General features: G+C 39.1%; 1 long non-coding RNA gene across 1 annotated transcript in view; it reads right to left on the bottom strand.

Moving 5' to 3' along the window:
* Positions 1 to 6,902: 6,902 nt before the first annotated feature.
* The window catches only part of LOC146505235 (uncharacterized), a 32,183-nt gene continuing 14,012 nt past the window's right edge, over positions 6,903 to 25,073 (bottom strand). The window contains exon 2 of the long non-coding RNA XR_014877623.1: positions 6,903 to 25,005. This is a non-coding gene — a long non-coding RNA (uncharacterized LOC146505235). The remainder of the gene's footprint in view (positions 25,006 to 25,073) is intronic.

The following is a 25,073-nucleotide window of genomic DNA, read 5'->3' as shown; positions in this document are numbered from 1 at the left end:
TTTTAAAAAATGGCAGTCATAGTTAATAAGCATGAAATCAAAGTTTTCAAAATGTCATGAACTTTGGACGAATCAGTAAAAATAGTTTTAGGGAAGTTATTTTCCACCATTTATTTAGGATGAATATGAAAGGCCTCCTTTTAGCAAATAATAGTGGTATTACTCTTAAAAAAAACTGAACCTAATTAATGTATGTCTATGAATCTATGACACAAGCTATCTGTGACTGGTATTCAGGGCTTTTGTGGTATCAATTCTTTTTTTCATGGTTTTAGTGAGATATGTGGTGCAAATGGCCACTGCTTTGGTGTTTTGTGCAGCAGTTTGCATCAATCACTCTATATCAGTGCTGTCATCCCATTTCATGTGACCAGACTGATAGCAGCTTGCACCAAAACAAACAAGCATAGGTTGTCATAGTGAAGCAGTTTAAGGAACTTCAGATAGTCTGACTTCAACAACCTAGATATTTTTTTAGGAATTTATTGCAAACCCCACCCAAAATTAGAAGACTTAACATTTGTCACTATTTTAAGTCATATTATGTCATGCTAATATTATGTATTTAAATGCTAAACATGATATAAAATAATTTATTTTTTCAGTTATTTTGTCTGGACTGACTAACCCAGTGACAACTCACATGAGGTGACTTTAGCAGAATTAAATGAGATGAAAAAGTATTACTGTTAACTTCTGACTGACCTTACAAATGATTTGTTGTGTCAGTGAATTCTAAATCTGTTTTGAAGGTAATTCCACAGCTGCTCAGGAAAATACTTGTTTGGGAGGGGAGGAATTTTAGTCATCTTTTATAAAGCCTCATGAATCTATCGGGGGAAAAAAGTTCATTTTAAAACATTTTATCATTGAGATGAAAAAGGTCAGGGCTGTTGGCAGGATCATATTACTCTGGAAATACGTGCTGCTGTGCTGAATCTGAAACTTGCATTAGTTTGCATGTCTGCATTAAGAATCTGGAGAAAGGATTCTCATCCTGTAGCTCAGACCTAACGAGAGCTGTCTAGCAATGTAAAATAAATACCTGTTTCTACTTACTGATTTCATATGGAAGATTTTCCTCAAGAGGAATATGCATGCTTCTTTAAAAAAACATATTAAACAAGGGCAGAAGTACACCACCAGCAGAATGTTGACAAAAAAAAATAGAAGTTATGTAGTTGTCATGGCATCTTTTTGAAAAAGTAATTGTGTCTTTGGCTCCGAATGACCTTTATAACTGTAATATTTATACTATCCTAAGTATGCTTTACCATAAAAATATACTTTAAAGTAGTAGCAATGTATTCACAAATATATAATTTTGTTGTATTTATCCGCAACACCTTAAAGGCCGGTCCGTGAAAATATTGTCGTGGCGCAAAAAAGGTTGGGGACCGCTGACATAGAGTACTTAAAAAGTATCTGCTCATATCAGCCTTACTGACTGTCACGGTTCTGGGTCATTTTGACCCAGCATTTTGAGTTTCTTATGTTTTGATTTATTTTTGAATGATGGATCGTTTTTTGTTTCTCTGGTGCTTTGTTGATTATTATGATTATTCTATGTTTCAGTTATTCTGGTATATTTCTGTATTATGATTAATGTTCTGGTTGTATTTTGTCATTATTGCAGGTTTAGTTCAGAGTCTAGTCTGTCTAGTCCAGGGGTGGGCAACTCCAGGCCTCGAGGGCTGGTGTCCCTGCAGGTTTTAGATGTGTCCTTGAACCAACACAGCTGATTTAAATGGCTAAATTAGCTCCTCAACATGTCCTGCAGTTCTCCAGAGGCCTGGTAACGAACTAATCATGTGATTTAGGTGTGTTGACCCAAGGTGAGATCTAAAACTTGCAGGACACCGGCCCTTGAGGCCTGGAATTGCGCACCTCTGGTCGAGTCCATGTCTTAGTTAAGTGTGTCTTGTTTCCTGTTTTACTTTGAAGGTTCATGTTCATGTCTGATGTCAGTGTTTCTAGCTTTGCTTCCCCTGTTTTGTTAGGTCTCATTCCTCCCAGCTGTGTTCCCCTTCTGTCTCTAATTCCTTGATGACTTCTTCAGTGTATTTAAGCCCAGTGTTTCTTTGTGTCAGTGTCGTGTCGTACCCTCAGGTCCTGCCTGTGCGTTTCCGTTTTCAGCGTTCATTGTTCTGTTTATGTTTTGTTTCTTACCAGCAATAAAGCTGAGATTTTTTGAGTTGAAATCCTGTCTCCACGAGTCCTGCATTTGGATCCTCACCTCCGCCTGCCTGCACACAGAGCTCTGACACTGACAGATATTCAATTGAATTCAATTTTATTTATACAGCAGCAAATCACAACAACAGTTGCCTCAAGGCAGTTTATATTGTAAGGTAGACCCTATATCATATCTGATATCAATATATCAGCAGTGTTAGAAGCTTAAACTATATTTTAAACATTTGATATATGAAACTTACAGCAATCATTATAAAGATTCAAACTTTCTAACCTTTTTATGCAATTTGGAGAAGGTCAAGCAGATGGTTGGATTAATTTTGAGACAGAATGACCCTCTGGCTGGAAATGTTATTAATATAACATTTAGCCAGTAATAGAACTTTAGACTACTTAAGTAACTAACTGATTAACCATCTAACCATTTAGATTTGCTTGAATTAATTTCTATATTCTAGACATTGATTGATTGATCCACAGCGATGTAGGAGAATGCTCTGTTTTACCTGGCCTCTGCCTTTTTTTTTTTTACATTATACTCAGTAGGCTGAAAAACATTACATAAGAGTTATAAATGTATTCACATCCCATTGACTGATGATTCATTTACCTATTTTATATAGTGTATCTTTTTGTTAATATTATGTCTCCCTCAATTAAAATGACTTTTCAGTTATTTTCTTCACCTTTCTGTGTCTGCTTTTAAATACAGTTCCTCTTCTCATGTCTACAGAGTGCCCCAAGGTTCTGTTTTGGGGCCTATATTGTTTCTTTAAAATCTGCTCTTTACCTCTTCAGATTATTTTGAACACTTTTAAGGACATTTCACTGCATGTCTTTTTTTCTCCCTGTTAAATTCAGGTTCTGCTTTTGACTTACAGAGCAATGCATGGACATGCACACAGATTAGTGAAAGTTTCACATCTTTACATCTCCAGCAGGGCCCTGAGGTTATGTGATCAGGGCTTGCTGGCTGTGAACCAAAGGAGATAGAGCTTTTGTAACAGTGGCCCCCAGACTCAAAAACACTCACCCACTGAACCTTAGAACTGTGGACTTGGTGTTCTCTTTTAAAAAGCAGATAAAAACTCATCTTTTTTACCTTGTTCCGGTTGCCTTTTTAAAAACGTGTTTTTTGCTTTTTGGTTGTGAAGCACAAGTGTGTTATATAAATAACATTTTACTTAGTTACTTTAGATTGATTTGCTGAAGGGACACAAGTGCTTAAACACAAGTCTACTTTGAGTTGACCAAAATGTAGCTATAAACTGATAATAATAATAATAATAATAATAATAATGATAATGATGAAAAAATAAGGACCCAGACAACATGAGATGAGAGCCAAAGCACATGTTTGTATTGGAGTGTGCTTGCGTGTAAGTGGATATGAGAGAACCGGACAACATCACAGCAGTCAGTAGAAACAGGAAGTGACTGCAGGAAAGTGTATAAAGAGAGAAAGAGGATGTGTGGTGAGTGTTAAAGGTGTTACATACGACATTCAGGAGCCTTGAATGTCACAGTGGATCACCTGCATGTCAAAGCATGACAAAACACCTTGCCTTTGTGTTTCATTTACAAGCTGAAAACAAGAAAAGGAAAAAAGGTCTAGTCACAACCATTAGCCTGATCCTACTATGTAAAATGCATTAAATGGCCAGGAGGAGCAAGAGTAAGATGACACATCTTTGTCTTGACAGTATTTGCTATTGTTTTGATACTCTCCTCTGTTCTGTTTTAACATTATGTGTGGTCTGCTTGTATGTGTCTGCTCCACGAAGCAGAGGAAATGTTCACAGTGAAACTGAGCAAAGAGCAAACCAGCAGTTGGCATGCTCAAACTGAATGAAACAAGTTCATATACCAGATTTCTTGAACAACATAAGCACTGACTGTGATACTCTGCTAATGCAACATTATTCCATTACAGTTAGGTGACAAAGAAAATGCCCCACCTGTAACATACAACCTATGTTACAGGTGGGGAGCCATCCAGCCTACTCTACTCCCCCCAAGACCAGCCAACCTGTGGACCACGTTGAAGCACTGGGTGAGTCAGGCGTTGGTATCTTTCATGTGGTGGAGTCACTGCACTGGGGCATGATCTGAACAATGGGTGAATGGGCGTCCCAGGAGATAATAATGAAGAAAGTCAACTTCCCACTGGATTGCCAGGCACTCTTTTTTACAGTGCTGTACCTGGTTTAATGCTCCAACAGTTTCCGGATGATATACACCAGTTAAGGCGATTGACCCCTCTTTACCGCTGGGACAAAACAGCTCCCTGCACCTCTGCTTGAAGCATCAGCCTGCACAATAAAAGTGAGTGACAGTCATCAGTGTGGAGCTACACAAAACTATAGGGCTACACAAAGCGTTGTGTGACTTTTCTATTGCATAGAAAAGCATAGCACCCAATTCCATCACCCAGGGATGAGTCTCAAAATGCTGCTCTATGAGTTGGGCAGGGGCAAGAATATATCTGAAAAACACTGTTGCACTGCACCAACATCTGCTCTCTGGGCTGGAGTGAGGTAGCCATCACAGTGGCGTGAGGATGAAATAGGTGAATGGACACGTCAGGCCCTAACCCATCTCAATCCTTAACCAGGCTCACCAGAGAAGCAGATTCAGCCTCCCTCTAGGCTTTTAAGAAGATGAAGCGATATATCTTTGTTGCTCCAACTCTGTCCCACTTCACCACTTCATAGTCAACACTTGCTGTGTGACCACCAAGGGTCTTTGCCACTTGGCGAGTAAATTTCATCTCGCGGTGAAATTTGCTTGAGTCTAGCCCCTACAAGTCCTGCTAACATTCCTGGGCCTGGAGCAAATTCTGTGTTCCCCAATGTGTGCAGCTTTGTTCTCAGGTCCAGAATGTGCTGGATTTTATTCTTACCTGGGCTTGGACCTTCCTGCCAATTGTCTTTGATTAGTTCCGACAGCCCCCCTACAGCTTTCTGCTGAACCGCAACTCAGAGAGTGAAACTCCTGTTGAAGTCTAGGGCACCTCTTGCACTGCAAACATAGAGGGTCCAGCCAGCAATCCCAAATGCTTCATCCTCATGAACCATGGACTTTCAAGTCTTCAGCTCAGCAGCTCCACCCACCTATCAGTCTAAACGGTGGTCCAAATAGATTTAATGCCCAGCCATTCATACGATTCTTTTAGTGTGCAAGATATGGATGAGGTTCCCTGGTCATACAGTATCTCTTTTGGAATGCCGACTCAGGAGATGACCTAAAACGGCACTTGCGCAGTACTTGTTGCACAGCGCCATTGCCTCAAGATATCAAGTTGCATAGATCATCAGAAGTAATACAAAGCAATATCCCCATGAACTCTGGTTAAATGGCCCAATGAAGTCCATGTCAATGTGTTGAAATGGGACCACCATCAGTGGTAACACAACAGTGCTCTTGGAATGGCTGGCTGGTTCACCAGCTGACATTCTGGGCAGGATATGCACAACTGGCACACATCCTACTAGATGCACTGCATCACCGCTCTCCTACAACTGAAACAGACCACATTCTGTCACAACATGCTTTTTCAAGTCTAGGGCTTCATGCCCTTATTAGATCATAAATACAACCTCATAAATACTACAAGTAACACATGACATATTACACTGTCATTATTTGGTTAGGGATTAACACCCTCTCCAAACAAACTGCAGAAGCAGAGTATGAAAAATTAAATGCACCACTAATGCTTGAATAGGAATTAAGATTGTAAATAATGTTAAAGTTAATGACAGTACAGTTAGAAAAAAAACTAAACAAGAATATCTTGTTTGGAAGGAAAAAAGGAAAAGCCTATTGTCTCTGAAAAGCACGCAGGTTTGGTAAGTTTATTCTGAACAAACCACAACACTTCTTGAACACTGTCCCTGGACAGATAAGAGAAAAAATGAGATATTGGGGCATAACACACAGCACCTTGTTTGGTGGAAAGCAAACACAGCATGTCAGCATAAACACCTCATACCAACTGTCAAACATAGTGGCAGAAGGGTGAAAACAAAACCAGGAGACTGATTCTTCAGAAAGGAAAGAACTGTTACAGATAAGACGATGGAGAAGAAGAATTGTTTAAACTAGAGGACCTTGGGTCTGCTGCCAAAAACTGAACAACTATTGTTTTGCTGCACTAGACTTGTCTCAACTGGATTTCTTTTCACCATTACGTTCCTGACAAGATGCACTTGAAGATTTCGCAAACATTTTTACTTATATTTGAGAAAAAAAGGAATATCTAAATTCAAACTAATCCCACGAATTTCCTATCAAGCAAATTGCATGCAATAAATAATCTCATTATGCTGCCGAAAACCTACGTTATATAACCCAATATCATGGTGGTGAAGGCCATAATGTGATTCACATGATTTCTTTGACTCCTTTGCTTTTTTCTCCTAGGCTTAACTTGCCCTGCATTCCCAGAGCTTCCATATGCAACCAAATCATCCATACACGGCCCACTCCTTTCCTGAACTTACAAAAACCACATTGTACCTCCATATATTGTGAAATTGATCAAATTCAGTGATTATCACCTGTAGAGGATTAAAGATCCTTCAATGTTTGGATTCCTAAAAGAGTTAAGTAACAAGATGTGCAAAAGTGACCTTCAAGACTTTATGAATGAAACTGCTGTCAAGAAAGAGCGATTTGTACTGCATCATAGCAAAGACACATACACTTTTTTTTACTAAGGGTTTATGCTGGAAGATTTGTAAGAACTGATGTCTGACATGGCTTTTAATAGATTTAGCTCCACATAATTCAGCAAAGCTGTGCAAAGACACCCATTTCTTTTTTGAGAACTTGAATGGTGCCAAGTTTGACTTCTTTCCCATTTTACTTCACAGCTGGTACAACAGAGAATGCATATTTTTCTCAGTGGAATGTAGTTGACTCATGTAATGCACAAAGATGCCATCAAAGCCTGTTTGGCTGGGATTCAAAGGGATAGACAGACCCCCCATGGGAAGCGAAGTCATATGGGAGAAAAGTTAGGCAGCGCCTTTGAAGCCTGAGTAAATGAGGCGCTTTTGCTCTTCTGGGGAGTGGAAGAGGGAATCGGCAAGAGGATGCCTGTGATGCAGACAGACATACCTGAAGATGGATCATTTTATAGCAAGGACAAGTGCCATGTCACTTTAACAGCTTCTAGATCCAACAACTCCTGTAGACTCTGAGGTGCAGAGGTGAAGTGAATTGTGCAACAGCAGTGGTTTGAGTGAATAGTTTCATGTTCTTTCAAGCAACATTAAATCAAGAACAAGCAAAACAGAAAGCAAAATGGTGCAAGCGGTGAAATATATCTACATTGCTGTACAGATTTTCTGATTTGACAATCTCTAACATTTCTTTAAAAAAAAACAAACACTCCAATGTAAAACTGGAAATGTTACCCATTGGTTGTAATGTATTACTATGGTATTCCACATACAATATTTTTCTTTGGGGCTGTCTAGGGCTGTGGTGTAAATTGGCACTTTGAACACCAGGGTGCATGGTAGCAAGCTGCATCTTCACAATAAAAATATGCTGGCCAGACAGCAAGCAGCTTTAGTGTTAATATAATGCAGCCGTGTGGGGATTTATCACCCTAATTGACTGACATTTAGACTTTTTTGTCACTCTGTTGAATTAAACCGCCTCTCTTCGTCATCTCATTACATTTTCCACACAGACTGACATTTGTTTGACACCTTGTACATTATGCACTTGGCAACTCGACTGTGATGTCAGTATGAAGAGTTCACACAGGTACTAAATTACTTACAGTTTTATAAAAGAAGCTGTGTTAGAGCTGCACATGACCTTTTAATATTTGGTTCTAACATAAAAGCTCATTTTGTGGCAGGAAGTCAAAACTTACACAAAGAAAGATTCACTCTGATTAGGACTGTGAAATATTCAGACATACACAAAAATGACACATTTCTGAAGCTGGTGAAAACAGATGTGGAACACAGCTCACCTGTTAATTAATCCGTGGCATATTGAAGCATGGCTTTTCTAGAAAGTCTTTTGATCTGAGTTTGATTCATAATGAGACCTCTAATCTCGGGTTGCAAAGAATCGTAATATAGAATAATTAGTGACTTCAACAAAAAACATCACTTTACAAATTTACAAAACCATTTCAAATTCATAACAATATTTAGGCTTATGTCAACTAAATATTCAATTTACAGCAAAAACACTTTGTGCTCCCCACTTTTCCAGTGGGACAAATTATCACTTCATTTTTGTTGAGGGTATAAACTGCGAGATTTATAAGAACTGTTCAGCTCTATTCTATTTATACACAGCTAAATCACAACAACAGTCGCTTCAAGGCACTTTTGTGTCTTGCATGGGTTGTACCACATTTACCTGCATACATTTCAGCAAAACTGTACCAACATATGGATCTTCTCTAATGGGGTAAATCAGGACTTTCTCATATTACTCTGCTCGATGAGTTGTCTCTTTCCTTACACCAAATGTCACACGGCTGACATTTGGTGTAATTAATTCCAGTTGAGTTTTCTATTTCTGACTAAGCTGTGTCGAACGAAAGCAGGATGGTGCCATTTTATCACCTCTCACTAGCACCTCCTGTTTGAAAGGCAGAGCAGTAGGTTGACAAACAACACTAAACTCTTTATGAGGGGCAATCTACAAAACTCAACCAAGGCTATGTTTGCATCTAGAAATGAGCTTTCACTTGAGACAAAGCCATTATTAAGATTATTTTCATTGGTGCTCATCGGAAGTAGACACTGCTGGGGCTATAAACCCAGTGTATGCCATAACCAATCCTTTAAGCCAGCGGTCCCCAACCTTTTTTGCGCCACGGACAATATTTTCACGGACCGGCCTTTAAGGTGTCGCAGATAAATACAACAAAATTAAACTAGTACCGGTACCAAAAAAAAAGAAGATTTATTCATAACACACATGAAAAGACCCAGGAAAACCGATAAAAACCCTGAAAACCATACATTTCACACCTGAGCCTCAACGACTCACGGACCGGTATCGGTCTGAGGCCCGGGGGTTGGGAACCGCTGCTTTAAGCCGTCACTGGCCAAAATAGCAGTTCGCAAGTTCATCATGTAAATGCTGGTTTTTAACACAAAGAGACAAGGAATACACCCCCCCCCAAAAAAAGATTTATGGATCTACAACCACAGATACACCACAAATGTGTTGGCAGTTTAGCTGCACCTGAAATAACTTGACTGAAACAAAAGGCTCAAATAATCAGATTACTAGTTAACAATTGAATGACAATGCCCGAGTTTCATGAAGCAAACCTATTGCTTAAATGTGCTTAAACCATGTTGTGATTACCCCAAATAAGCAAATAAATTAATAAATAAAGCAAAGGCAGAAATAAAGGACACAGGAGAAAGAGAGATGGAGGGCACCGGAAGAACATCAAGCTATCTAGAGCGGCTGAGCTGTAATTTACTTGAGAGACGACAGGCAAGATACAAGCAGAAGTCCCAGACTGATAGCTTCTGGTTATGAGGGGGGTGGAACATCAGTTATGTGGTGGCTAAGTGACAGAGCGTGTTGATTGTACACAACACAGCCACAACTCTTCAAAGAGGAACGCCAGGTCTTAAATCAAAGAAAATCCCTGTCGTTTTTTCTTTTGCCCTCCTTGGCAATCTATTTCTCTTTAATATTTCTTCACACGCATACACTCCACCCCTGTATGTTGGCTTGTTTCACACTTTACAAATGATGAGACAAGAACTTTGGCCAGCTCTACTGCACGATGCATTTTTAAACTCCACATGAAATATGTACGATAAAACTGTCTACAACTCACGCCAGATTCAAGCTGCAGAATAATGACAGCGTCGTAAGCCGCATGAGCAAATAGGTAATGTGCACTTATTACAATTTAGTGTACGCTGTTTTCACATGACTACATTAACTTTCAGTCCTCCAGAAATGAGACTTTGAAAGACTTTTTTGAATAAGAACTCACGAGTAAGCTACGATATCAAACAAAAGCCAGTGTTAACCCAACAGCTACATAGCAGCAGGCAGCAGCTCCCACAGCTGAAGGCTTGAATTGGGTTGTCAGTACAGACTTGAAGGAGCAGCAGAGGGCCTCGAGCAGCAATTATCAGACTGGCAGCTGCTGATAACTGCCACCAGACAAAACAGGACCGTGAAATATTACCCCTCTACCCTCAGCCCCCCCCCCCACCCCCACCCCCACCATTTTCACATCGTCCAGTGCACAAAACCTTTGCTTCCACTCCTGGAGCAGACCGAGTAAATGTGCTCTCCCGGGCTTCCCTTTGATGTGACATCAACCTGCTTAAGCTCTGTCTTAATCCAAAATGTTGACAACAAAGTCCAGACATGTGAAGAACAAACACTACCTTTTACAGTTGGTTTTAAAACCACATCCGGCAAAGATTTAGACAGCTTTATGTAATTTAAAATGCCACAACAGTAGCAAAAAGGTGAGCTGTTCCAATACCATGCAGTGACACTTAATCATAAGCTCAATCATGAAAAAAACTTTTTTTAATTAAAAAAAATTATAAGCAATAACAAAGATCTACACAACTTAGGGACAGAAAGTCAGCATTTTGTTTTTTAGCGATCAAAACTGATAAAGTCCTCATATTTTATGAAAGCAAAATAATGTGGATGGCACTGTAAATACTTAGGTGCTTTAGTTTAGAGTTTAGAGATGAGATTATTATATACAAGTAAGTTACATTTTAATGGTCCGTTGCTCTTGGTGCTTGCACAATACTGCATGGGTACAGCTGAAACACACATCCACAATGCTGCAAAGCTGCCTAACCAATTCATTGCAAATGCTAATACCTATAAAGATTAGTCATTTTTTTAAATCAATATGAGTCAATTTTGAAAAATGAACTTTGCCAATATCTTCAAATCAGAAATGTTCACCTACTTCAAATTGCTCAATGTTCAGAACAAAAAAGAGAGCATTGTGCAGTAGAGCTGGCCAAAGTTTTTGTCTCATCAGTTGTAAAGTGTGAAACAAGCCAACATACAGGGGTGGAGTGTATGCGTGTGAAGAAATATTAAGGAGAAATAGATTGCCAAGGAGGGCAAAAGAAAAATGACAGGGATTTTCTTTGATTTAAGACCTGGTGTTCCAAAGTGTTAGGCTAGTGTTAATTCCAGTGAAGGGAACTCTTAATGCTTCAGCAACCCAAGACTTTTCATGCTCCCAACTTTGTACGACCAGTTTGGGGATGGTCCCTTCCCATTCCAACCTGACTGCACATCAGTGCACAAAGCAAGGTCCATAAAGACAACGGTGAGCGAGTTTGGTCGCCTGCACAGACTCCTGACCTCAACCCAGAAGAATACCTTTGGGATTAAAATTAGAGTGGAGACTGCAAGCGAGGTCTTCTTGTTCAACATCGGTGTCTGACCTCACAAATGCACTTCTGGAAAAATGGTAAACAAACATAAACACACTCCTAAACCTTGTGCAGCCTTTCCAGAATAGTTGAAGCTGTTGTAGCTGCAAAAGATGGGCTGATATTATATTAAACCCTGTGGATTAAGAATGAGATGTCAGTCAAGTGAAGGCAGACGAGCAAATACCTTTGGCAAGACAAGTAAACAGATTCAGCTTTTTTCCCCTATTCAAACTAATATTTCTGTTGCTACTGTTTAAAGTAAGACTTTAAATTAACTAACTAGCTATTCTAGTCAGCATATAATGTGTCTTCACTGAACTTTGACTTTCACTGAATTAAAGGGGCTCCTTGAGAGTGCTGCTTGTTGGCGATTTCTTTGCTGTCCATAAATGTGAGGTGCATTCATACTGGTGCATTCATACTAAGTCTATGTTAGCGATGGTGCTGACAAAGAAATGCAGCTTTGACAGATAAAAGATAAGGAAACAAAAAACTTGAAAGATATTCAAGTTAAAGGACCACATCAGCTGTTGATAGGCATGGCTTGCATATATACTGTATACCTAATTAGTAGTCAAAGTCACTATCAGAGAAAAAGAGCAGATCTTCCATCCAAACCAAATTCAGGAGAGTTGCTCTGACTCCAACAGTCATTATCCCTGGATTTGAAGTTAATTGAACAAAACTTTCCCTTATCTTTAATTTAAAATGAATTGGGTTAGAAGAACTAAAGGCACTGATAAGCTCTGAAGGTGACCTTTCCTCGTCCCATCACCAAAACGATCCTTTCTTTCTGCCCACTGTATGACTTTGGAACAGTGATAGGAACAAATATTCTGAGCAACAAGCTGTTCTCCAGTAGATATTCAAGACATCATCTACGCAGTCACATTCCTGGACTTGATGAGAGAGGTGCTGCTTCTGGTGCATGTAAATATAAATAATAATACAAAAACTCTGCACATGTAAATTTTGGTATTTTGTTTTTAAAAACCTCCTGAAGCTGCAGTTGGTTTCCAGATGACAGAATTACCCAGAATGCACTCAGCAGACCTAGAATTTCAGACCTAGAGATATGGCAAGCCACACTCACGATTTCTGCTGATGTTGCTACTTTTAATCACATTTCCACATCTCCTGGCCTCTGCATCTTCATGAGACATTGTAATCACTTTCCTCTTTGGTTTACAAAATGACCTATGACATTCCCAGAGACCTCACACCCTCATCTACCTTTAATCACCTGGACTACTTTCTTCTCTGGTTCCAGTTTTTCTAATAACTCGATTAATATATTTCTGAGTATATAACTCTGCATTCCAGACACTATTTGTATCCACTTCTGTCTGAAAGCTTGTAGCTTCCTGCTTCCTATGAGCCTTGAATATATACATATATGTATGTAAATAGTGTGTGCATTTATTTTATCTTCATCCCTGGAGTCCTTATTTTCCTATTTATATGATCTATAAGATTTTGATTTGCTATATATCTATATCTGCTAAATCTATGGGTTTATATTGTGTGTGATTCTTTCAGCTAAACTCACTCCCCTTTTTCTTTCTGTTTTTTTTAAGAGAAAAAAATACTGCAAATATAGTTCAAACAAACTGAATACCAATCATAATTACTTTTGTCTCTGTGTGTCTGTCTGAGGGGGGGGGGGGGGGGGGGGCACGAGAACTCAATTTTGAAACGTTACTACCACTCAGAGAAACAGAGCACATGTAGCCTAAATACCTTTGGTCTAACAGACCTTGATATAGTTCAAATAACTTTGAGTGTGAGAACAGTAATAATAATCACAAAGCGCCATGGCTGTTTTGAAAAAATAATTTAAGATGGAATTATTAAAATTGTATCCAGGGAACAACATCAGATCATCAGCTTGGAGAGGGACAGAGTACATGGAGGCACTTAAATAGTAATTACTGTCAGCAGTGCTCCTCTGGTGATGCTGTTGAAGATTTGTAAGGCCTTTTCTGATGAGGTCAGGTCCTTATTATAATTGGTTGTTTCGCTAAAGTATACACAGCTGCAGTGCAACAACAGGAATAATAATTAATATACTAAAGATTATTAAGGGTGCACTTTAAAATCAGCAGGACCAAAGTCCTTGAATAAATCAGACAAATAGTCAGCATACAATTAAAGTGTTTTTGTCTCATTAAAGAATCAAAACGGCTCTATTATCTAAGTTTACTGACATCTTAAACACGAGAAATGGCAACCATTCAGAGTAGCTGTGTTGCAACTTATTTAAAATTATTTAGGTCCAGGCTGTGTTGTAAATTGCAATTCCAGGCATCCAAACTATAATTTGCAGGAAACTAATTTCCAATCATGGATCCCAAATCATCTACTTAAAACGGTCCATAAATGCCTCTTCACATCTTACACTTGATTATTTGTTTTGCTGCTTAGTCAAAAAACAAATGATGATGATATAGAGAAAGACGTTTTTCTTTTAAAATTTTCACATTTTTCAAGTCAAGGGTAGATGCCATTTTGATTAACATAGCAGTTAATTGTGGTGTGTTATGTTATAATTCTTTATAATGCTATTTCGTGGCGAAACAAACCTGGCTATAGTAATTCAATGTTGGTTCATGTCGCACAGTTATGTTTGCGTTTTAGGCAACATTAAGTTGAATCATAATTCAAGCACACAGACCGTCACGCTCGCAGTCTGATGACGAAAATTACATCACTTGCACAAGGCCCATCCTTGACAATTTTCACTAATTTATGAAATTTAACTGCCTGTAGTGGCACACCGCAAATATAATATGAAGTAACATCAGATTTTGCCATCTTCAGTCCTCATTAAATTGAAACCCCTCATCTGTGGTAATTCAGTTTGTGATTCTATTCATCATTATACAATATATTTCCTCAGTGGATGATTATACCAATTTCTGTAATATGTTGAAGGTTTACTTCAACATACAAAATTCAACAAATCCTCAAAGCAGCAGAATATGTGTCTTTACTAAGATGGCAGCCAAGATGGCAGCAGCATGTCTCCTTGTTGAATGTCTGCTTTGAATTTTTGGTTTTTTTTTTTGTTTGTTTGTTTGTTTTTTACTATCTTAAATGGATTTTAGTTTTCTCTAACAAGCTTTTTAAGAGTATTTTAAACTATTCTGTAAATTTCTTGGAAAGTGGTCTTTTTTGGGGGGGACTTCTGCTACTACCAGAAGTTGTCTGCACCACACCAGGGCCTGTGCTGCTAGCATAAACCAACTGAACCTCAACCAGGGCCTGTGCTGTTTTCTGAGACCATCTCACTGCACCGGGGCCTGTGCTGCCAGCTGGATCCATCGGCACCACCCCAGGACCTGTGCTGCTGGCTGGGGCCATCTGCACCGCACCAGGGCCTAGCTGGACCCATAGGCACCACACCAGGGCCTGTTCTGCTAGCATAAACCAACTGAGCCTCACCAGGTCCCGCACTGCCGGCTGGACCCATAGGCACCACACCAGGGCCTGTGCTGCTAAACCAACTGAGCCTCACCAGGGCCTGTACTGCCGGCTGGACCCATCTGCACCACCCCAGGGCCTGTGCTGCTGGCTGGGGCCGTCTGCAGCACACCAGGGCCTTTGCTGCCGGCTGAACAAACTGCATCTGTGTTGCTAGTGGAAGACATCAGCACCACACCAAGGCCTGTGCTGCTCGAAAAGCTTATCTGCATTACATCGGGCGCTGTGCTGTTGATTGAAGCCTTCTAAACCACATTGGTGGCTTGCTAGCAGAAGCCCTCTGCTAGCAAGCCACCAGGACCCAAACTTCTGGCTGGAGCCTTACTTGCCATCCTAGGTTTGTGCAGCCTATTTAATTCAGCATCAACAATCATTGTGTTTTGGATAATGGCTTTTTTAATAACTTTACTTTGCTTATTGGCCGTGGGGGACTTTTGGACACTCAATTTTTCTAAGATGAGAACATTTAACAGTGTCCCCATTCTGCGAGACATGGTTCCCAGATCTACAAGCGTCACTGCTGCTATACATCCTGTACAATTTCCAATGTATTTGGAACAGGACATTAATCATTTTGAACTACAGAAAGATTTACCTCATCTTCAAAACCTTCTTGCTTTGTACAATTACAAAATTAGTTACGAAAAATCCTGCTTTGTTTCAACATTTCACAAGTCAAAATCAATAAGTACAAAGCAGAGACTTCTGATCGTCTTACTACTGCTCTTATCTGGTAATGTGCAACCTAACCCAGGCCCTGAGCTGCAATGTAGCCAGACACCATCTGAATTTAAATCCTCACCTGGGCTGAAGATAGTTCATCTTAATGTGCGCAGTTTGTTACCCAAGATGGATATGATCAAGATCTGGGTTCAATCAACAGACGCAGATATTGTCCTCATTTCTGAAACTTGGTTGTCTAAATATATATCTGATGAACATGTTAGCATGCCTGGTTACAATATCTATCGCACCGATAGGCTTAAGAAAGGTGGTGGTGTTGCTGCTTATGTTAAGTCAAAATTTGATGCTACAATAGTTCTATCAGAATCAATTTGCAAACAATTGGAATTTTTGGCTCTGAATGTGAATGTTGCAAAGGGTCTTTCCATAACAGTTGCTTGTTGCTATCGACCCCCTTCTGCCTCCACAGAAGCTCTGCGTTCTTTAAACTTTTGCTGTCCAGACTAAATTATGGGGAGCTTGTTCTAGCTGGTGACTTTAACTGGGATTGGCTCAAAACTGTTTCAGATGATTTTAAATCTTTTTGTGATTCTATCAGTCTTACCCAGCTGGTCAATTTACCCACTCGGCCAAATCTCAAAAGCCCCGAAAAGTCTACCTTGATTGACTTGATTTTGACAAATGTTCCTCATAAATTTTCATCTTTGGGTGTCTTTTGTAACGACTTAAGTGACCACTGTGTTGTTGCTGCTATTAGAAATACTAAAGTGGCCAAGTCACAACATCGTATTATTTTTAAAAGAACTCTTAAACATTTTAATGAGCAAGCATTTTATCATGATTTGTCAAACTATGACTGGAAGAAAATAGGATTGATCCCTGATGTAGAATTAGCGTGGGCATTCTTTAGGGATGGGTTTATGCAAATTGTGAATAAACATGCTCCATTAAGAAGATATAGGATAAAAGGTCGTGAAAACCCCTGGTTCTCCCAAGAGCTGGCAGATATCATTCATGAGCGTAACCTGGCTTGGGCCAATGCGAGGAAAACAGGCTACCCCAGTGATTGGCTTCTTTTCAGACAACTAAGAAACAGATGTACTTCCTCTATTAAGAAAGCTAAAACAGAATATCATCTGTCTGTCACCACTGAGAACCTAAATAATCCACAGAAGTTCTGGAAAATCATTAAGTCTCTTTCAGTGAGTAAAAGCTCCCACGCTCTACCCACCTATGTTTTTAAGGATTCTGTTCCTGTTTATGATAGGAAGGAGATTATGAATTGCTTTAACAAGCACTTTATATCTTCTGGCTCTTTGTTTGACTCTCTAAACCCAGTCTCTGTAAAATCTGGCACAAACCTTCTGCCACAAACCTTCCACAAACCTTCTGGTCAGCCATTTAACTTTGTTCCTTTCTCTGTGGAGGAGGTCTGTAAAGCTCTTAAACTGTTAGATCCTAGAAAATCTCCAGGGCCAGACTTACTAGATCCTTACCTCTTGAAACTGGCAGCTGATTTTGTGGCAGAGCCTCTCACAACACTTTTCAACCTCACACTGGATACGAATAAAATTCCCTCAGTATGGAAATCAGCTTTTGTTGTTCCTCTATTAAAAGGGGGCGACCCAGCAGTGTTAACTAATTACAGACCAATATCTAATCTATCTGTGCTGGCCAAAGTTCTTGAAGCTCTTGTGTGTGAGCAGTTAAAGGAGTTTTTACACACCAATGCCATTTTATCTGAATATCAATCAGGCTTTAGGAAGAATCACAGTACTATCACAGCTGCAATTAGAGTGGTAAATGATATTACTATTGCACTTGATAAAAAACAACACTGTGCATCCCTTTTTATTGATTTGTCAAAAGCATTTGACACTGTTGATCATTGTATTTTAAAACTTAGACTCTTCCAGTCAGGACTCTCTGAGAGAGCAGTGGCATGGTTCTCAAACTACCTCAGTAACAGGACTCAGTGCATTAAATCTGACGGTCTATGTTCTGACTTTGTTACAGTGCACAACGGAGTGCCACAGGGTTCTGTATTAGGTCCCCTTCTATTTATCATTTACGTAAACAATCTTAGTCTACATGTGCCAGATGCAAACTTGCACTTCTATGCTGATGATGCAGTTATTTACAGCTGTGGTTCAACTGTTGTCCAAGCCATTGACTCCTTGCAGAAAGCCTTTTCTGCTGTCCAGCACTCATTACTTCAGCTTAAACTTGTTCTCAACGCAGACAAAACAAAGCTCATGTTGTTTTCTAAATCAAGGAGACGAGCCCAAACAATCCCATCAGTAACCACTCTTGAAGGTAATAAAATAGAGTTGGTTCACACCTATAAATATCTGGGAATCTTAATTGATGACTCGCTTACCTTCAAACCACATGTAGAGAATCTTGTGAAAAACCTGAAGTTAAAACTGAGATTTTATTTTCAAAATAAGTTGTGTTTCTCTTTTAATACAAAGAAGCTTGTTGCTGCAACATTCTTGCCTGTGCTGGATTATGGTGATATTCTATATATGAATGCTTCTGCTCAATGTCTTCGAATGGTTGATTCTGTGTATCATGCTTCTCTGAGGTTCATCACTAACCGTAAATTTCAGACTCACCACTGTGAGTTATACTCTCAGGTAGGATGGCCTGCTTTGGTAAGTCGGAGGAACTCTCATTTATACAGTTTTATATATAAGGCAATACTTGGATTGCTGCCTTCTTATCTATGTTCCCTGCTTGTAATGAAACATGCTGGTCGGTATTCTCTTCGTCCGCATGGTTACTTGTTGCTTTCTGTTCCATTTGCCCGAACTGAACTTGGTAAAAGAGCTTTTGTCCATTTAGCACCCTCGGCTTGGAACAAACTGCAGAAGGAATGGAAAATGACTGAATTCATTTCATTAAGTGCTTTTAAATCTAAACTACAAATTCTTGAGGCCAAGTCCATAATATGCAACTGTTTCAATTAGATTGATTGTCATTTTAACTGACTTTTTTTATTTTTATTTGAATTTTATTGAATTTTATTTTATTTTATTTGTATTCTTTCACTTATTGTTGCATGTGTGTTGTTGCTGCCTGTGTTTGAGTAATTTCTGTAACTTGAGACATCTGCTGCTGCCTATCTTGGCCAGGTCTCCCTTGAAAAAGAGGTTTTTAATCTCAATTGGATCTTCCTGGTTAAATAAAGGTTAATAAATAAAAATACTTCTGAAAACTTAGATGTGAACATCACAGTGAGCACTGAGCACAATGACATAGTTTGATCCCAAGGGCTAACAATGCAAGTTGGAGTTGGAATGCAAGCTGTACATTACTTGCACTGACATGATAAACTGTGTCACTGCTTGTGGGGCCTTACTTGTGAATATATTCATCTGTAAATCAAGTTTTCTGGCTTATTTTAATGTATATATTTTCTAAATAATGTTGAACGTGATTCCCTGATTTTCAAAATTCTGATCAAACGTTCACTACTTGTTTTCTCCTGAGATGCATACCACACTGACTTTTACCGACTAATTAAGAGGCTCGTGGTGATAAGGCACATATATCAGGTATTGCTAATCTAAGAAGAGTTACATGGTAAAAAACCAAAAACCAAAAATGTGTTTCTTATTTAGTTACAACATATGTTCCGCTATTACCTAGGTAACCTCTGAATAGTGCCAACCAGAAGCTAAATTTTGGATTTAATATAAAGCGCTCTTCATTACATAAGGCTAAAACATTGTAACAACAGTGAAGGCTTTAACATAACCTGACATAATCAGATCTGATTTATAATGTCGACATTCACACGTTACCCTCACGTATAACAATGAATGGACTCCTGGTGTTTGGAGCAGAACATGCAAATATGTTATATTTATGCATATGTGGTTATGTGGTTGCTAGTGTATTCTCCATAGAAATCCTGTAAGTGTCAAATGAAGTTTACTGTGATTTGACTGTTTTTGAGAAAACACTTCCCTTACAACAATGCCTTGGTTCCCTATGTTGCAAACGGTTATACAATATTATAAACTTTCAAAAATTATAAACCAATTAAGTCTGAAAATGTTTGCAGAGCTCCAGTTTATTCACGTACAACAAATTAACACGTTTCCAAAATCAGTGCTAAGAAGAGTTTTAAATAGCAAGGGAATAAAGTAAACATAACAGCAGAACTGGAAAAATGGAAGTTATTAATGTGTAATTGTGTATTATATACATGTAAATGCCTAAAATGTAGCCAAATGGGAAACTATAGAGAGCCGACCATTGTCTGATTGTGGCTAGGAAAAATAAGTGAAAAAGTAAAACTATTAAAACCCAGTGTGATGGCTGCAGTTACAGCCACACAGTGGTAACATCTACCAAACATCAGTGTCACAATAGAGGCATACACATAACACTAGACTTACATTTTTCTTTCTTTAAATATAGGCTTTAATTCACAGGGTTATAAAATCACATAATACTGTATTCCACAACACGTGTGCACATTTTAGTTTAGACTGTTATGTATGTATGATTTAATCTTTCTTTGTTTTCTGAGTTTCCTCAGCTGTTGCTGCTCCCAGTCCCTTTGTTGATGGTCCCTTCGGGGGGAGGGGGGGAGGGAATGGAATTTGTTGTTAGTTTCAGTTAGGTTTTTGTGTGTTTTTTGTTGGCTGATCAGCCACTTTCCTTTCCATTTAACTTTCCTCTTTGTGAGTTTAGGTAGGTCAGTTTATCTAAGTTAGTAGTAGTGTTTGTTGTCACCTTTTAAGTACAGTTACTATTACTTTGACCTCTTCTCTTTTATGGCCCCAAGAAGAGGTTTTTCCTGTATAATTTCACCAAGTTAGTTTTCTGGGTTAAATAAAACCCCCTATTTTTGGGCTTTAACCTGTGCCCAACTTTCATTCACCGCTGGGTCCATCACACCCAGTGAATCAAGTTTAAGAAAGATGTAGTGATTTGCAAAACACCTCTATAAAAGCTGAAGTTTTGGTAGTTTGCTGATCTGGAGCATTCAGGTATGTGTTAACACAATGCTGCAATCTTCACAGGAGTGGACGCCCCAACAAATTCAACATAATGTTAGATTGCAATGGACAAAGAAACTATGAAAAACCTAAGGGCTATACCTCCAACTCTACAAACTAAAGCTACAGTGCTGTATCTTAAAGTTTGTGATAATACAATTAGAAAAAGACAGATCAAGTATGGCTCGTTTGGAGGGGTTGCAGGAAGAAACCATCTTCTCTTTAAAAAGAACACAGCATATCACCACGAACACTGTCAGGCACAATGACAGAGGTACCTTGTAGCCATTGATTAGACCAAGTAAAGTATCCTAGAGTCAAATAAGCCACCACCTCTGTTCAATGTTAGTAATTCATAGCCAACATATATGTCCTCCTTTAATCCTCTTTCAAACCACCTGTCATCTCAGTCAGGAATGTGAATATTGGCATCTTTTGTCCTTCAGATGCAGGTGTACAGCTGAGTCTTGCCCTCTTGAGGTGGCTCTTCTGTGTGTTTGTGGAGTTGCTGTTTAGTTTTTTCTGTGTAGAGGTGTCAGCCCTCCTCACTGCACTGCAGACCATGCTGTTTAGCTTTGTCTTCGGAGTTTTCTCATTGGGATCAACCAGTTTTCAACCAAGGTGTTAATTGGTCTGAAGTGTGACTCTTGGAGAAAATCCAAGAGTTTCTCTGGCAAACCTGCTACAAAAGAGATGGTCATGTTGTTGTGTCTTTCATTTTGTTCACCAGGGACTCACTATCATTTGATTTTTAGGACAGAAAAACCTCTGCAAATGTAAAACAAGTCAAGCTGCCTCCTTTTTTTCCACGTTATTAAGAATAATATTAAGAAGAAAGATAGCTCCTTTAGTAAAGGAGATACTAGTTAAGCAGATTAAATATTACAGGACTGGTTTCTTTTCTAAAAATGTCCATAATATTTTAGCTCTGGATGATAAATTATTTTCATTATTAGATGAGTGAACAAACACCACCTAAGTATTATCTAAATATCAGGGAATTAATCAATGACTTGAATTCATTTCCAGTGCTCAACAGTCGTTGATTTGTGTTTCAATGAGCATCAAGCCAGGTGAAATCAATTTATGAATGTCATAATGATTGGTAATACCACTGAGGCATGATGACTCATGAGTGAAAGGCAGCTAATCCTCATTTTCTTTTGCTGGAAGCTTAATGGAGCTCTTCTCTAATTCTATTTTCATTATGACTGGCTCATTTTTCCACATGTCTCATTCTCTAAATTTTATTTGGTTTTCCTACACATTGACTTTCATTTTTCCTCTTCACCTTGATTCTGAGTCAAGTCATTAGATTTAGATTATAGATTACATTATATTGTATCAGCACTATGTATTAATGCTTTTTGATGTCAACATTTTTAAATTTCTGCAATCTGTTCTAATTTCTCTACAGGCTTCAAAGAACTAAGCATTTAAAATATGTTATTTTCAAAAGCAGAGTTTTCACATTTCTGAACCTATAGAAAAACTCCAAGAAGTTAACTAATTACATAAACCACCATAAAAACCAATAACTGTCTCAATGTTATAATCAACAAGAAGGAAAATGCCTCCAAAAGTCACTCATGTTTATGAGTTAGTTTTGACAGCCCCTGATCGTGTTTTAGTGTAGTTATTCTCTTATTTATGGAGAAGTTTTCCTCGGGCACTTTGCTTTCATTCTCATGTGGCATCATTAGCTGAGTAGATATCCCTTGTGTAAACCAGAGAGTGGAAGACTGAATTTAAGTGAGAAAGAGAGACCTTACTGTCACTGTCCCATAGCTGCTTATGAGAAAAATCTTTACGGCTGAGGACTGTACAGTAAAGTCTTCATTGATATCTGTTACACTCCGAGAAAAGGCTAAGAAATGATGAGAGTAACAGCATAATTTCAAGGTAACAAAAATGAGTCACGCAAGGTAGACTATGAAACAAAACAAGGTTTTATTAAAAACTTTAACATCAATAGGTCACTATGCATAACAGCCTGAAGTAAAAGGAAAAACATCAGAAAGCATTCAGCTCATTGAAAAGAAAATATTTAAAAATGGTCCAAAGAAAAAAAGATGCTCCTCTACCAGAAGGAAATGACAGCTACTCACTAATAGTGCAATACACCACTGAAGCTGGAACACTAGCACACACTTCACAATGAGGAGACATTTTTGACACAGCCAGAGCAGGCCCACTGGGAGACTTGGCGGCTCTTCTCCCCAGCTTTTATACTGCAGTGTTGATTGCTGAGTGGAGCCAGCTGTGCACAGGAGAAAGGGGCTGCACCTGAGTCAGTGAGGGAGGACGACCCACCCACAGAAAACACAATAGGCCTGCTAGGCTGGTGACATTATCGGATGAATTATAGTCAGCGAGACTAATCCAGGGGGAGCATGGTGGTGTGGTAGTTCTTGCTGTGAGGTGATGGTGAGAAGTTCATATGTTTGAATCCACTGGGTTGTTGGAACCACTCTGTTGGGAGTCTGCATAGTCTCCTGGTCTCTGCATGGGTACTCCAGCTTCCTCCCATGGGCCAAAGACATGCATACTAGGCTAAAGTTAGGCTTCAGCCCAACCACCTTAAACTGGTTTAGCAGAAAGAAATGGCTGGAGACTAATGCAGTTCTTAGGAAATTAAAATAGTTGTGACATTTTAAGATCGCTGTGCAGTGGAAGTGAAAGGAGGAGGCAAAGATCCGAGCTGTGAGCAGCATTTCCTTTCAGTTTTCAGGTGAGTCCACATTTACAAAATAAAATTTGTCACCTTTTATTGTTATTTGGTCCTCCCTGCTTTAGTCTAAGTAGTGAACTTAATGAATGCAACCTTAAGCACATATATATCTACAGTGGTGTTCAAATGTGTGAGAGCACGTGAGAATATGTCCATCTAGCAGCTAAAGATGTTTTTTAAATTTTCTAATACTTTACACATTTTTACATCACCTTTTTACATGTTCTGCCTGAAATGCTGCATTTGCTACATTTAGATCTGAACTAACTCATTATTCAGCTGTAGATGAGCAACACAGGAAGCAGTGGGTAAGTTTGGGTAGCTCAGTTTGGGCCATTAGCTACTGGATCCAAGCACATATCACAACTGGAAATATCACCTCCATAGTAAATATTTTGACCAGTGTATATGAAACCTTTTTGCTTTCATCATGCGTTTTTTTCCCCTCTTCTTTTGAGGCCAGCTGCCCAGTGGAATTAGAACCAATGCAAACCAAACATGGCCTTGGTTCAGTTACCTGCTCTGCTCACTGTCTAGTCCAGGGGTCGGCAACCTGCGGCTCCGAAGCCGCATGCGGCTCTTTTGTCCTTATACTGCGGCTCCGGGTGGTTTGGGAAAATAAATTAGAAGTATTTAGCTGAAGTGTATTTTATTTGTGTTTAGTTCTTTTTTTTAACTTGTAGGTCTAAATTGGAAGATTATTGTGATTTTGAAATATAAAAATAAAATTATATCTTATTATCTTTTCATCGCTCAAAATAAGCATCACACTTGCCGGAAGCCGGTATACCCGCCGAAACACCGTGCATTTATCGAGACTTTCAAACCCAGGTAGGCCAATTATGGATCTTCGGATCCACATTATGTCGGCAGCTGTTCTCCACCGTGAACTATGTTAAAAGCAAACACCGCTCACACCTCACAGACTACAGCTTACAGTCCTGCGTAAAGATGAAAGCCCCAATTTGCAGACGCTGTGCGCAGAGGTTCGGGACCATAAGTCTTATTGTAAACATATCACGGCAGACCCGACGATGTTTCCATGAACACGCTTTTCAGCATCTCTTTATTGACCATCTCTTTATTGGCGTGATTGCAGGTGCCACTCAGGTGCGTCCGCCTCCCCTGTAGCGGCGCTACAGGCCACGCCACGCCACACACATTAACCAGGTAAAATACATATTTAGGCAGAATTTTGCAAATATCTATTTTTTTTTTTTTTTTAGCAGCATAGTGCCTTTTTTCCAATATTTTTTTTAAGTCAGGTCAAGGCTCCAAAAGCCCAAAGGCGATACAAGGGTGGCGGCTTACAACAGTTTTTGTTTGCTACATGGATCATTTTAGTTCAGCTGGGTGTCTTTCTTTTTGTTATATTTCTTTAAGAGTTCAAAATGTGTTAATTACATAAATAAAATGTAATTTTCTCTGTAGCACTTCATGGATTTCATAAGCAACACACCTTAGTTGTTCTGTGGATTCTTTTAAAAAGCAGTTAAAAACTTTTCTGTTCAAACAAGCCTTTTGTTG

The sequence above is a fragment of the Neolamprologus multifasciatus genome, chromosome 13 (genome assembly GCF_963576455.1).
Source record: "Neolamprologus multifasciatus chromosome 13, fNeoMul1.2, whole genome shotgun sequence".
NCBI lineage: Eukaryota > Metazoa > Chordata > Actinopteri > Cichliformes > Cichlidae > Neolamprologus > Neolamprologus multifasciatus.
Note: the sequence above shows the minus strand (reverse complement) of the source record. Positions and strands in the feature narration are given on the sequence as shown.